We start from the raw sequence: 15,741 nt of genomic DNA, 5'->3' as shown, positions 1-15,741 counted from the left end.
CATGCCTAAGGCACGTTCACACAGATGAGCAGGTACCCTGGGCATCTTTCTTTTGGTGTTTTTCAGAGTCAGTAGAAAGACCTCTTAAGTTGTTTAACTGTGACCTTAATTGCCTACCGTCTGTAAGCTGGTAGTGTCTTAACGACCGCTCCACAGGTGCAGGTCCATGAATTGTTTATGGTTCAGTGAACAAGCATGCCTCATGCTTAACAATAATTTTTACATTTTGTTCAAGACAACAACTTTTTTCCCTTATTTGTTGGCTTCACTCCATAGGACATTATGTCACCCCATAGGACATTATGTCACCCCATAGGACATTATGTCACCCCGTAGGACATTATGTCACCCCGTAGGACATTATGCCACCCCGTAGGACATTATGCCACCCCGTAGGACATTATGCCACCCCGTAGGACATTATGTCACCCCGTAGGATATTATGTCACCCCGTAGGATATTATGTCACCCCGTAGGATATTATGTCACCCCGTAGGATATTATGTCACCCCGTAGGATATTATGTCACCCCGTAGGATATTATGTCACCCCGTAGGATATTATGTCACCCCGTAGGATATTATGTCACCCCGTAGGATATTATGTCACCCCGTAGGACATTATGTCACCCCATAGGACATTATGTCACCCCATAGGACATTATGTCACCCCATAGGACATTATGTCACCCCATAGGACATTATGTCACCCCATAGGACATTATGTCACCCCATAGGACATTATGTCACCCCATAGGACATTATGTCACCCCATAGGACATTATGTCACCCCATAGGACATTATGTCACCCCATAGGACAATACACAACAGGAAGTCAAATTTTACCATTAAAACGTAATTAATGACACTTTCAGAAGTTTTCTGACTACTGTGAAATGGAACTTCTACACATAAGTAATGGTCATTAAAGAATTTAAAATGTACTCATTCCAACTGAAGGGCCTCGAGTCCTGTATTGTTATTGTTTCGTCACTACCTCCCCGAGTCGGAGTGGGTAATTTGCCCGCCCGCTTCCTTCCCTGGATGTGGTAGCTGTTTCTTAGGCTCCCTCCCTGGAATCTAACCCAGATTCCCTATCACCATGGTAGGCACAGAAAGTACCGTTGATAGGGCAGACATTCAAAGTAGACGTCACCAGTCGAAGTTATAGAGTCACCAAAAGCGTTTGTGGTGCCCGAGAGTACCCTGCATGGGTCTGAATAAATGCATGCATCCCCAAAGGTCAGCACCCGTTGACATTTATTAGCTCTATAACTGCTGCAGTCATCCAAGTAACGTTTGAGCAAAGGAACCGTAACTGATTTAATGACCCATTTGACGTTTCACTTGACCGGCTGTGTGTACTAAGACTTGCACGGCTTAATCTTTGAGACAAGACTGACAGGATGACTCAGGTAGACCTCCACAACATGGAGGTGTACCTGGCCAAGCAGTGAGGCGCAGTCCTCTAGTGATGGAGGAGACCCAAGCACACCCGTGTGCACCCAGTGGGAGGCCCCGGAGCCGTGAGAGCCGAGGCACCGCTCAGAAGGTGTTCTGCTGGAGTCTTTTATTTATGTGTGTGTGTGAATGTCTAAGCTGTTACCCCAGGGAGCTAGTTACCATATCTGTTTCTACTCAGCTCCTAAGGACAACAGACCACCACACAGCCTCAGACTGAACTGTTGGCTACATACACAGTGGCTCCAAGAAAGTGTCTCCTTTTCAAGACAAGCCATGATAGACTTGAACCAAGTTACACAGTAATATACACACATTAGCCCATGAACATTTCTATTAGTTTGGCACTGAAAACAAAACATTTGTTAACAGAAAACAGACTTGTTTTCAATTGATTGCTGCTAAGGTTGATGGCTCAATCCTGACGCACTTTTGAAAGTCAGAACGCTCGAACTATATTTGACAAGACTCATCGTTGTTCATGTACATTTTCCTGTTGTCTCTTGTAAGACGTGCTCAGACTTTTTACAGTGAATCTGGATGAAAACACTGACACCATGTTTACGATAGTAACAGTCAGAGCCCCATCCTTAGCCATAAGGGTGGTAACTTTCCCCGACTGTTACATGTGTGTCTTATGCATTGCATTGCACTTTATTCAACTGTCAAGACTGCAACAAGCAAGGCCAACATAGCCACTCCTTATTCAAACTCATCTAACTTTGCCTGGGCTTGTTGAGTTACGCAATAGCCATTTCTGATTGATGGCATCATTGTATCTTAAGAGGTCTTACCAGCCATTCAATTCTTTATTTGGCTATAATTTGAAACATTTATAAGATGATGTAAGAGTTAAACTGCTAAATCTAGTTACATTTTTCATTAATGGAGGCCAAGCCTCTCCCATTGTTACAGTATTTACTGTTTTACTCTTAAAAGTCATAGATCAAGTTGTCTTACCCACTGTACCAAAACAGCCAGCGACCTGTAATTCCAGTTTAAAATTCAATTTTTTACATTTATTTTTGTCATTTTTGGTCTAATTTCTCTTTTGACTATTTACTGACCCTAAGCATTGAGACGGGGGACTTCTAGTTTACTAGCCGTAGTATAGATTGACTGGAGCTCTCTATAGATGTATTAGCTGCTTGTCCTGTTTTAGTTCTACCCTTTAGGGAGTTATCACTCTTCCTCCTCACACTGTCTGTGTTGACTCCATCCCCTCACTCTGGTCTATTTTGGGTCCGTAACCCGTCAGGCATTCTAAGCAGCCACCCAAGCCGCGTAGGCTATGCCAGGTGGAGAACGCTGCATCGTGGATGTTTGTGGCGAGGAATTGCACCAGGGTCACTGAAAATGAATGGTCCCTCAGTGATTCCCCTGTATGCATTTAGCAGCTACACACCGCCGCTGCTAAATCGAGGCCGCCACTGCAACGAAATATATATATATATATATATATAGATAGTGCCTTCGGAATGTATTCAGAACCCTTTACTTTACAGCCATATTCTAAAATTGAGGAAATGTGATTGAAATTGAAGCAAATATGTGTGTGTGTGTGTGTATATATAACAGAAGTATTACATTTACATAATTATTCAGACCCTTTACTCAGTACTTTGTTGGAGAACCTTTGGCAGCAATTACAGCCTTAAGTCTTCTTGGGTATGACGCTACAAACTTGGCACACCTGCTCTGGCACCCCAATGGTGGAACAAACTCCCTCACGACGCCAGGACAGCGGAGTCAATCACCACCTTCCGGAGACACCTGAAACCCCACCTCTTCAAGGAATACCTAGGATAGGATAAAGCAATCCTTCTGCCCCCCCCCCCCCCCCCCCCCCCCTTAAAAGATCTAGATGCACTATTGTAAAGTGGCTGTTCCACTGGATGTCATTAGGTGAATGCACCAATTTGTAAGTCGCTCTGGATAAGAGCGTCTGCTAAATGACTTAAATGTAAATGTAAATGTATTTGGGGTGTTGCTCCCATTCTTCTCTGCAGATCCTCTCAAGCTCTGTCAGGTTGGACGGGGAGTGTTGCTCCAAAGCTATTTTCAGGTCACTCCAGAGATGTTCAAGTCCGGGCTCTGTCTAGGCCACTCAAGGACATTCAGAGACTTGTCCCGATGCCACTCCTGTGTGCTTAGGGTCGTTGTCCTTTTGGAAGGTCAACCTTCGCCCCAGTCTGAGGTCCTGAGTGCTCTGTAGCAGGTTGTCATCAAGGATCTCTCTGTACTTTGCTCTTTTCATGTGTACCTCGAACCTGACTAGTCTCCCAGTCCCTGCCACTGAAAAACATTCATCCATCATGCTTCACCGTAGGGATGCTGCCATGTTTCCTCCAGACGTGACGCTTGGCATTCAGGCCAAAGAGTTCAATCTTGGTTTCATCAGACCAGAGAATCTTGTTTCTCATGGTCTAAGAGTTTAGGTGCCTTTTGGCAAACTCCAAGCGGGCTGTCATATGCCTTTTACTGAGGAGTGGCTTCCGTCTTGCCACTCTACCATGAAGGCCTAATTGGTGGAGTGCTGCAGAGATGGTTGTCCTTCTGGAAGTTTCTCCCATCTCCACAGAGTGACTCTAGAGCTCTGTCAGAGTGACCTTCGGGTTCTTGTTCACCTCCCTGACCAAGGCCCTTCTCCCCTATTTGCTCAGTTTGGCCGGGCGGCCAGCTCTAGGAAGAGTCTTTGTGGTTCCAAACTTCTTCCTTTTAAGAATGATGGAAGCCACTGTGTTCTTGGGGTCCTTCAATGCTACTGAAATTAATTGGTACCCTTCAGAGACAGGATTGTGTCGAGGCACAGATCTGGGCTTCCCCAGATCTGTGCCTCGACCCAATCCTGTTTCTGAGCTCTACGAACAATTCCTTCGACCTCATGGCTAGGTTTTTGCTCTGGCGTGCACTGTCAACTGAGGGACCTACTATAGACAGGTGTGTGCCTTTCCAAATCATGTCCAATCAATATAGTTTACCACAAGAGGACTCCAATCAAGTTGTAGAAACATCTCAAGGATGAACAATGGAAACAGGATGCAACTGAGCTCAATTTCGAGTCTTATAGCGAAGGGTCTGAAAACTTATATGGATTTTATTTTTATTTTTTTAATACATTTCAAAAAAACTATTTTCGCTTTGTCATCATGCAGTATTGTGTGTAGATTGCTGAGGAAATTGTTTTATTTAATCCAATTTAGATAAAGGCTGTAACGTAACAAAATGTGTGAAAAAGTCGAGGGGTCTGAATATTTTCCGATGGCACTGTATATCTATTTTATTTATTATGTAGATGTGTGCCCCAGGAAAACCCTATTCCCTGCCCCGCTAACTCTGCCACCACTGCTGAAAGAAATCCTAGGGGAAACACTGGTCCTTGCATTTTGTAGTACATTCCATATAGTCCAGCTATTTGTTAACTTACACCTGAGTTTAGTTCCATTCCGTTTAGGCTGGAGGGGCACAAAATGGCAACCGTCTTTCTTTGACCGCTTCCTCTGGGTTCAGTCACACTGGCAGGTTAATGGCGTCTCATAAAAACCTGATACGGTGCAATCACGTTAGGTGGGTCTGGTGTAGACTCAACATGCCTGTTAGGGTGGTATGTTGCGTGTGCTCTCTCTGACTCCCTCGCTCCCTGGCAGAGCACTGAGACATCCGATATAGCTGCTCACTTAGTTTGGTCATGTTTCACTCACACAAAGACACATTTTATTCCGATCTCCAAACTAAACTTGCATACTACTTAGTATACAGTGATGTGTTTGCTAGGCAGGCAAGATGAAAAACTGGTGCACCTTCAGCGGGCAAACAGTGTGGAACTTTGCAGATAGAAATGTCATGGATAGAGTTGATGTGATATAAACGCAACACGTAAAGTGTTGGTCCCATGTTTCATGAGCTGAAATAAAGTATCCCCAAAATGTTCCATACGCACAAAAAGCTTATTTCTCTAAAATGTTGTGCTCAAATTTGTTTACATCCCTATTAGTGAGCATTTCACTTTTGCCATGATAATTCATCCACCTGACAGGTGTGGCATATCAAGAAGTTGATTAAACATGATCATTACGCAGGTGCACTTTGCGCTGGGGACAATAAAATAAAATGTTCAGTTTTGTCACACAACACAATGCCACAGATGTCTCAAGTTTTGAGGGAGCGTGGAATTGACATGCTGACTGCAGGAATGTCCACCAGAGCGGTTGCCACCTCCAACTTCATTTTAGAGAATTTGGCAGTATGTCCAACCGGCCTCTCAACCACAGACCATGTGTAGCCACGCCAGCCCAAGACCTCCACATCTGGCTTCTTCACCTGCGGGATCATCTGAGACCAGCCACCCGGACAGCTGATTAAACTGAGAAGCATTTCTGTCTGTATTAAAGCCCTTTTGTGGGGGAAAAACTCATTCTGATTGGCTGTGTTCATACCCAGTCATGTGAAATCCATAGATTGGGGCCTGATATTCATTTCAATTGACTGATTTCCATATATGAACTGTAACTCAGTAAAATCATTGAAATTGTTGCATATTTTTGTTAAGTATACATGCCAGAGAGGCATGAATGTCCTTCATACTGTATTTCTATCTAAACCTTCCACAACGTTGTGGTCTGTTGAGGGGGAGATGGACTGTGATGACCCACCTGCGAGCTATTTGTTTAGTCTGATAGTCTGCCTTGGTTGAAGCTAACAGCTGAGCTATGTGAGGACTCTGAATGACTCCAGAGGGAATAGATGTCACAGCCTCCCCAGTCTGTCTGGAATACCCCCTCTAACCACTAGGCCTAATGCTTGCTGGGTGGCTTGTCAAGAGCACTTAGCTTAAATGTTTACACCCACCACATAATTGAGAATGTGGTCTAATGGCTCAGTGTGGTTGGTGGTGAATGGTAGATGTTGCATTTGTGTAGTCTAAATACCTACTTCAAATACCATTGTCTACCTTTTCACCATATAGCCTATATTGTATGCATTACGTACAGTGACATCAAAATTATTCAGACCCCTTCCCTTTTTCCAAATTTTTTACATTACAGCCTTGTACTAAAATTGATATAAATAACTTTTTTTACCTCATAATGACAAATCAAAACAGTTTTTTTTTTTTTGCAAATGTATAAAAAAATAATAAACCGAAATAACATATTTGCATAAGTATTCAGAATTCCAGACCCTTTGCTATGGGATGTGAAATTGAGGTCAGGTGCACCCTGTTTCAATTGATCATCCTTAAGATGTTTCTACAACTTGATTGGAGTTCACTTGTGGTAAATTATATTGATTGGACATGATTTTGAAAGGCACACACCTGTCTATATTAGGTCCCTCATTTGACAGTGCATGTCAGAGCAAAAACCAAGCCATGAGGTCGAAGGAATTGTCTGTAGAGCTCAGAGACAGGATTGTGTCAAGGCACACATCTGGGGAAGGGTTCCAAAACATTTCTGCAGCATTGAAGGTCCCCAAGAACACAGTGGCCTCCATCATTCTTAAATGGAAGAAGTTTGGAACCACAAAGACTCTTCCTAGTTCTGACTGAGCAATCGGGGGAGAATGTGCTTGGTCAGGGAGGTGACCAAGAACCCGATGGTCACTCTGACAGAGCTCCAGAAGTACAACCATCTCTGCAGCACTCCACCAATCAGGCCTTTATGGTAGAGTGGCCAGGTGGAAGCCACTCCTCAGTAAAAGGCGCTTGACAGCCCTTTGGAGTTTGCCAAAAGGCATCTAAAGGACTCTCAGACCTTCAGAAACAAGATTCTCTGGTCTGATGAGACAAATATTGAACTCTTTGGCCTGAATGCCCAGCGTCACGTCTGAAGGAAACCTGGCACCATCCCTACGGTGCGGAATGGTGGGTGTAGCATCATGCTGTGGGGATGTTTTTCAGCGGCAGGTACTGGGAGACTAGTCAGGATTGAGGGAAAGATGAACGGAGCAAAGCACAGAGAGATCCTTGATGGAAACCGGCTCTAGAGCGCTCAGTACCTCAGACTGGGGCAAAGGTTCACCTTCCAACATTACAATGCCCCTAAGCACACAGTCAAGACAACGCAGGGTTGGCTTTGGGACAAGTCTATGAATGTCCGTGAGTGGCCCAGCCAGAGCCCGGACTTGAACCCGATCAAACATCTCTAGAGAGACCTGAAAATAGCTGTGCAGCGACGCTCCCCATCCAACCTGAAAGAGCTTGAGAGGATCTGCAGTGAAGAATGGGAGAAACTCTCCAAATACAGTTTTGTCAAGCTTGTAGCGTCATACCCAAGAAGACTTGAGGCTGTAATCGCTGCCAAAGGTGCTTCAACAAAGTACTGAGTAAATGGTCTGAATACTTATGTGATATTTCCTTTTTTTTGTATATATATACATATGCAAACATTTCTAAAAACCTGTTTTTGCTTTGTCATTATGGATTATTTTGGGTAGATTAATGAGGGAAAAAAACAATTGAATGAATTTTAGAATAAGGCTGTAACGTAACAAAATATGGAAAAAGTCACGGGGTCTAAATACTTTCTGAATGCATTGTATGTCACGAGTCTAAATAATTACAGAATACTGACCTATTTCTTCGGTTTAGCTCCTGGTGGAGCGAGGGGCCTCCCAGGTCTAAATGATGGTTCTGGGTCTTTAGACCAGCCGAGCTGAGGGCCCCTTAGTCCCCAAAGAGGTCCTGAGCTCAGGTGGCCTGACAGGGGCAGCCTGGGAAAAATGTGTTCCCTTATCGAAGAGGGTAAGTGCCGGCTGGGTGGTCCATGATAAGTTGACTGTGTGTGTGGTCCTAGTATTGAAATATTTATTTCAAACAAGATTAGGCAGATATTTTTAAGTAGCTGGCTGTGCTGTTTTGCAGTCCCGATTCAAATACATGATGTATTTAATTTGTGTGCTCCTGTTTAGTACATTTAGTCTACCACATCCCACGTCATTGCTTTCAACAAAACATGTTGTTTGGTTATTTAGCCCATCAGTTATTTATAGTAGTCTTCACTTGATGTACCTGTCCTGTTGACCAGCCCATATACCTTGTCCTGTTGACCAGCCCGTAGACCTTGTCCTGTTGACCAGCCCGTAGACCTTGTCCTGTTGACCAGCCCGTAGACCTTGTCCTGTTGACCAGCCCGTAGACCTTGTCCTGTTGACCAGCCCGTAGACCTTGTCCTGTTGACCAGCCCGTAGACCTTGTCCTGTTGACCAGCCCGTAGACCTTGTCCTGTTGACCAGCCCGTAGACCTTGTCCTGTTGACCAGCCCGTAGACCTTGTCCTGTTGACCAGCCCGTAGACCTTGTCCTGTTGACCAGCCCGTAGACCTTGTCCTGTTGACCAGCCCGTAGACCTTGTCCTGTTGACCAGCCCGTAGACCTTGTCCTGTTGACCAGCCCGTAGACCTTGTCCTGTTGACCAGCCCGTAGACCTTGTCCTGTTGACCAGCCCGTAGACCTTGTCCTGTTGACCAGCCCGTAGACCTTGTCCTGTTGACCAGCCCGTAGACCTTGTCCTGTTGACCAGCCCGTAGACCTTGTCCTGTTGACCAGCCCGTAGACCTTGTCCTGTTGACCAGCCCGTAGACCTTGTCCTGTTGACCAGCCCGTAGACCTTGTCCTGTTGACCAGCCCGTAGACCTTGTCCTGTTGACCAGCCCGTAGACCTTGTCCTGTTGACCAGCCCGTAGACCTTGTCCTGTTGACCAGCCCGTAGACCTTGTCCTGTTGACCAGCCCGTAGACCTTGTCCTGTTGACCAGCCCGTAGACCTTGTCCTGTTGACCAGCCCGTAGACCTTGTCCTGTTGACCAGCCCGTAGACCTTGTCCTGTTGACCAGCCCGTAGACCTTGTCCTGTTGACCAGCCCGTAGACCTTGTCCTGTTGACCAGCCCGTAGACCTTGTCCTGTTGACCAGCCCGTAGACCTTGTCCTGTTGACCAGCCCGTAGACCTTGTCCTGTTGACCAGCCCGTAGACCTTGTCCTGTTGACCAGCCCGTAGACCTTGTCCTGTTGACCAGCCCGTAGACCTTGTCCTGTTGACCAGCCCGTAGACCTTGTCCTGTTGACCAGCCCGTAGACCCCGTCCTGTTGACCAGCCCGTGTATGAGAGGAGCCAGGAGAGATAAAGGACTAAATCTGTGTGTTATCAGTGACAGCTGGCTCCATGTAGTGCGCACACACACACACTGTCGGTGTAAAGACACTTATCACTTTTAACTGTGTTCTCAGTCCGACAAGGATTGATTAGAACTTTTATTTTGAGTCTGGTCAACACTGGAATGTTGGAAATGGTTTCTGTTCTGGAACTTTCTGTGCTAGAACTATTTTAGTTACAGAGAAATGTTGTCAATCAAAGATGCAAAGATGGGGAGAGTTCTCTATGAGCTGTGTGAAGTTATTGATGACAAGGAAGTTCATGTCATTTTCACTGGGTTACAAGGAGACACCAACATACAAACACACCCTAGCTCTCTCCGCCTGTCATTTCCATGGCTAAGTGAAAGGTTATATGAGGGTTTGCATGCCACCAGGAAGCCAGGCTCTCATCCCGGAGAAACATTTCCTCAACGTTCATACCAAACAAACATTACCTCAACGTTTCTTCATACGCCTAAACAGTACAGTTACTCTAATCCCCTTGTGTGTGTTTTCCCTCTGATCTTGTGATTCCATAGCCTTTAACTCTGACCTGAGCTTTAACATAAGAAATGCAGTCTTGGCTTTGAATTCTTCAGCATCCTTTTTAATTTAATCAAAATAAATCTGATTATTTGCGACATGGCTATAACATGCCTGGACTTGAAGAAAATGTATCTGAAAGTAGTGATTATGGTTTGTTTTTTTGCAGTTGCTTCAGAGTCAATGTTTTTTATATATTGACCCGTTATCTGATTAAATAAGTCATGGAGTGATTGTTTGATGATGCCATTCTCCACATAAATATGACAGTTTTCAGGCCTTAAACGTTGATCTTTGTGTAAATTAATTTAAACCACTTGGTGTGTAGCTGCTGTCTGCTTACCCCTGAACTACATGAAGGCTAATTGCCTTCCCACCCCTATGTGCTTATTGAAGTGGAAAAGTTCCGGAAAGATTTTCAGTTCTAAGCTGCAACACGTGTGGCGGATGTTGGATGTCCGAACTTCGCTCTTGTCAAACATCTAGTGTTTGTTCATTCCAGACTTAGTTAGATACAGTAGGGTGAAGGAGAACCCAAACTCTCTCTTTCTTCCTCTAGTTATCCCTCTCTCCCTCTCTCGTTCTCCCTTTCGTGTAAAGTCTCTACATTTTCTCCCTGTGGGAATAATGAGTGTTGGGGGTGTGTCGCTCTTTGCTCGGACAAATCCGCGTGGGCTCTGCTTATTTACATTGTCGCCTTCCTTTTGTGTTCTCTGTGTGTTATGCAATTGATTTGCCATTTCAATGGCATCCAATTTCCAGGGACTGTTTTCATTTCAAATGTTGCTGTCATCCAGATATGCAGCAAGGCCATTAACAGTGTGTGTGTTCTCATAAGATACCATGGAATAATTAATTTCTGGAGATATCAAGTGAGTCTGTCGTCATGGAGATGTTTTCCTGAATACAGAGACAACTCTGTATTCTTTGCAGAGAAATGCTTCCTTTCCTCCTGTCTGTCATCTGTCATCTGATGGTTCCACTGAGCCTGCCAGCGCTGGTTAGGGCAGTGGACATGTCGCGTGCAGCTCCTGTCTGTCTGTCTGTCTGTCTGTCCTGTGCATTAGAGATCTTATTCAGTAGCGTTAGCGTAGGCCGAAGATGTAGTTGATGTAATATTTAACTACTGTTGTTGATCTTAAGTCACATTCTTACTGTATAGATCCTCCTGTATTTATTCTGTATTTGTCCACATGCTGGAGTTCATGACCTCTGTGTGCTGGGTTTGGGTTCAGAGGTCAGATATCTAAGGTAACTCCCCTGTTAGAAGTGTGTGTGTCACCGGTATAGGCATTATCCTGAGTGACCTGTGTGTGTGGGAGCATGCATGTGTGCATAAAATTAGCAGTCGTGCATTGATAAGGCCCTTTGTAATCTCTCTATTTACACGGGACTAGCTGGTCAGCAGCCCTGTGTATCGGCATGTCACATCTTGTAATCGTCTGCTGTATTTTCCTTTCCCTCCAGAACCTGGCGCTACTTTTCTGCTGCAGCAAATAAGGGTGGGAGACTTTGGCTGCTTAGCAACAGTGAATTCTGATTTGGCTTGGTGGGAAAAGTCCCCTCCCACTTTGGGGGGGGGGGCAGCATTCTGACCAGGTTACCTTCTCTCTCTTTCACGCACACACACACACACACACACACACACATGCATGCATTCCTCTCCAACAGTGTCAACAGAACTGAACTCTCCCCTCCCACTCTAAGTTAGACCTTGAACATGCCTGGCTGTGTGTGCTTTAGGAGGAGGCGTGTGTGTGTGTGTGTGTGTCGTGGAGAGAGTTGAGGAGAGCTGCTGCTGCTGGCATGAGGTGCTCATGGTAAGGGGGGAAAACGCATTCCATGGCTGCCTTACACACACACTACTTGTCCCCGTCCCTCTCTCTCTCTGAGAAGCTTTGGGGTTAGTTACTGCAGTACTGCCGGAGTGAGCTTCAGAACTGAAGGGGAGGGGTGGTTCTCCCTCTCTCTCTGAACCTCGTCAGTCTGAGTAGAACACTGATAGTATCGGACACAGCGGGGACAACTCTCCCACCACATTAACTGCGCAGCAGCGTGTGTGTTCGTGTGTGTAGCGCTAAAGGGAGAGCTCTAAGTGTGTGCCAGGAAAAAGGAGGAGTGTATAAAAGGAGAAGCAGCACCATTCTGGCTGTGTTTTCTCTCAGTGTACAGAGGGGCTGGATGTCTGGGTAAGTCATGGCTGGAGCAGCAGTACTTTGTATGATGGAGTTTGTGTGTGAAGAGGAGGTAGATAACATGTAAAGATAACTTTGCCTTGACTCTGGGGCATGTTTCAGCATGGGTATTTGAATAGTATGTTTGAACTGAAACAAGTTGGTCAGTATGTTATTACTAATTTGATGTTTCCATAATTACCCATGTTCCAGTACATTTGACATTTTAGTCATTTAGCAGACACTCCTATCCAGTGCCTTGCTCAAGGGCACATCGACAGATGTTTATTAGCATAAGACTGACTATCAATTGCTTTTAGCAGACTGACTGAGCATCAGTTGTTTTAACAGACTGACTGAGCATCAGTTGTTTTAACAGACTGACTGAGCATTAGTTGTTTTTAATCAGCCTGCCTAGGGGCATGGATTCCATCAGGATGTTTGGTGAATTGTATAAAGTTGCAGTACGGTCCATATATTAGCTATGAGCTCTGTACTGTAGTGATCTGCTCTGTAGGTTTGGTTTGGCAGCTACCCAGCAGCTCTCTGACGTTATTAAGAGACTAGTTTGATTGTGTGTGTGGCCGGGACACGCGTCACTGTTACACAGCACAAGGCCATGTACACCGGGTCAACACACTTGTTAATGATGTCGCCAGGGGATAGCAGTGTGACGTGCACACACACCCCTTAACAGTCAGATAGTGTCGCATTCACACACACACTCCAAACACTGTCTACCTCTAAAACAGTGTTAGATTTCACACACACACACACACACACACACACACACACACACACACACACACACAGCCTGTAGTTGCATTTGTTTCTTTCCGAGCCCACAGATACAGCGGTGTTTGTATTCTGTTAGGGCAGCATTCTCCTGACACGTCTCGTCCTTGGTCTGTGTGACTAAGCACGCTGCTCATTCCTATGGCAACCATTTTTGTTCTGACAGCGTTCTCAGCTAGACCGAGGTGCTGTCCTGGGAATCTAAAGACACAGGTTTATGACGTATCTGACTGCTACATTCCTTGGTGCCGTCTGACTTCCTGATTAGACAGAGCCTGTTGATGCCATATAGATAGAATCTAAGTATCTAATCGTGTTATTGTTACCACCGTCCTAGGGCAGGCAAGATCTATAGCTGTGAGACGCATTAACGATGAATTGACATGATTACCTGCATGTCAGTAATTAACAAGCTCAGGGTGAGTTTTAGTTCAGACAGGCAGTGGAGCTGCAGAGGGGGGTGTTGAAATGCAGGGCTTCAAGGTTACGGTCTGATATCAGTAGTCATGGTGTGGTGTCATACAGTAGAAAGCAAAGGCCTGACCAAGATTGTTTTCCCATGAGGATAAGGTGTACATTTCAGATAGATCTGCTGCACTGTGCTCTTCTCGGCAAGTAATCAACACGTTTGGTAATTCTGTTCCGTTTCTGATTTGTTTAAATTATGGGAAAGTACAGGTGTTGTGACCAAGCATATGTAATGATTTCTAAGACTGTTGTGAAGTCGGGTAACATTGACGTAAATCAGCCTACAGGAAAGATAAGTGCTGACAACTATTTATTGTCCCCATGTGCCTTTTACTAGGAACGTTGAGGCCTCCTATGGAAAGTCTAAGCTGAAAAATATGAATGGCTTATCCATTAAATGGTTTAAATAGGAGAAAGGACCATGCGTTGTAATATATCTTTTTTTTACCTTTATTTAACTAGGCAAGTCAGTTAAGAACAAATTCTTATTTTCAATGACGGCCTAGGAACAGCTGATTTACGTCACTGTTACCCGACTTCAAAACAGTCTTAGAAATGGTTACATATGCTTGGTCACAACACCTGTACTTTCCTTTTTCTGCCTTGTTCAGGGGTAGAACGACAGATTTGTACCTTGTCAGCTGGGGGATTCGAACTTGCAACCTTTCAGTTACTAGCCCAACGCTGTAACCACTAGGCTAGCCTGCCGTCCCAGGGTAATTAAAATATGAATGAATACCCCAATACAAAGGAGCTTAGCAGTCTTAGTAGCTTCCAACAGGACGTACTGTAATGCGCTGTGGCTGGAACTGACCAGTGTGACAGGGATTATAGTCCAGGGAATAGCCACTCACAGGGAGGTGACCCAACCTGCTGCTGATCCTACAGTAAGTCTGCACCATTCCTCCGGCTGATGCGGTTTCCACCAGACGCAAAAGAGGAGAGGGAGGAAGAGAAGAGGGGGAGGGAGAGGGGGGTGGGGGAGGAAGAGAGGGAGGGAGGGAGAGAGTGGGTGAATAGAGATAGTTGTAACACTTTATGGTCTGGCCCCCAGCATGGAAAGAGCATTCCCAACCTCCATTTCTGGAACTGCTGCACCCCAAAGCCCTGACTGACTGACTGCGCTCACTGACGGTTAGTGCAAGTGGGGACGCTGTGGAACAAGCTTTAGGGCTGGTACTTATCTCCAGTCAGATTAGTGACGGTGAAAGCAAGGTGTCTTTAGCCTTACAAGTGCATGACAACCAACCTGGTAAAGAGGAAACCTAGACTAATCTTCCTGGAATGAGAGGCAGGTTTTCTGTTGAGTCTGTGGAGAGGGATGACGAGAGAGGAAGGTTCATAATATATAATAAGTTTTGATATTTTTCTGTATTGGTTTACTAATGATTTACTTTCACCTCTTTTATTTTGTTTTTCATTCCATGATCTTCAAAGGACGTTATGCAATAGTTAAGCTTAGATGCTGAAGTAACTGCCAAAGTTTGAGTCTCGTCTCCAACAGGAAGTGATGTTGTTTGGTCTGATTGCGTATTGTCCAGGAACCTTGGGAGGTAGGCTGTATCATATGATTTGGACCTATGCTGTGTAACATTAACCTGTGTTATAGTATATTATTGATCTGTAACTTTAGCCTGTGTTAGTCTATTATTGATGGAGGTCAATTGACCAGTCGTTGGTATAGCCATCAATTAAATCTGTGTGTGGAGCATCAAGATCAAGTGTGCTGGAGTTGGTTTTCAATGTACTCCGTTATTGCCATTTGACCAATAGTCAAATTAAACTAATCATGTTAAAGGTTACTTCCTGGTTAGTGAACTCTTGCTCCACTGTAATACCAGTTGGGGATAAAGTGTAAAATTTACATGATTACACTGCAGCAGCCAGGCAGGAAGACCGTGTGTGGCCCACAGTCTCATCTCTCTCTGGGTATCTTAGTTCCTTGTTGTTCCGGATGAGTGGTCATCCATCAGCAATTCTGCTGTGTTTCGGAACAGGGCGAGATGGAGAGAGAGACTTGCACTTCCCCCACTACCAACATGATCTAGTGGTTAGTTTCTAAAACCCTCACTCTCAATCCCTTACCAAACATCATCACTGTCCATCTAGGCTACGTGTGTGTGTGTGTACACGGCAACTCAGATAGTGTCTGTTTTGATACCCAATCTC

At 45.0% G+C, this 15,741-nt stretch overlaps 1 protein-coding gene across 5 annotated transcripts in view; it reads left to right on the top strand.

The window, feature by feature from the left end:
• The window catches only part of mtus1b (microtubule associated tumor suppressor 1b), an 83,305-nt gene that overhangs the window by 3,464 nt on the left and 64,100 nt on the right, over nucleotides 1-15,741 (top strand). For 2 of the 5 annotated variants that reach the window (XM_055893493.1, XM_055893489.1), the window contains exon 1: nucleotides 11,979-12,324. The exons of 1 other annotated variant lie outside the window; for it this stretch is intronic. The gene's annotated coding sequence lies outside the window, so the exon portion shown is untranslated. Of the gene's footprint in view, nucleotides 1-11,880; nucleotides 11,956-11,977; nucleotides 12,325-15,741 lie in introns of those variants that run through there. 2 more of the 5 variants (XM_055893491.1, XM_055893492.1) reach the window with 2 other exon arrangements.

Source organism: Salvelinus fontinalis, chromosome 32 (assembly GCF_029448725.1).
Source record: "Salvelinus fontinalis isolate EN_2023a chromosome 32, ASM2944872v1, whole genome shotgun sequence".
Classification (NCBI taxonomy): domain Eukaryota; kingdom Metazoa; phylum Chordata; class Actinopteri; order Salmoniformes; family Salmonidae; genus Salvelinus; species Salvelinus fontinalis.
This window is presented reverse-complemented; position numbering and strand designations above follow the sequence as displayed.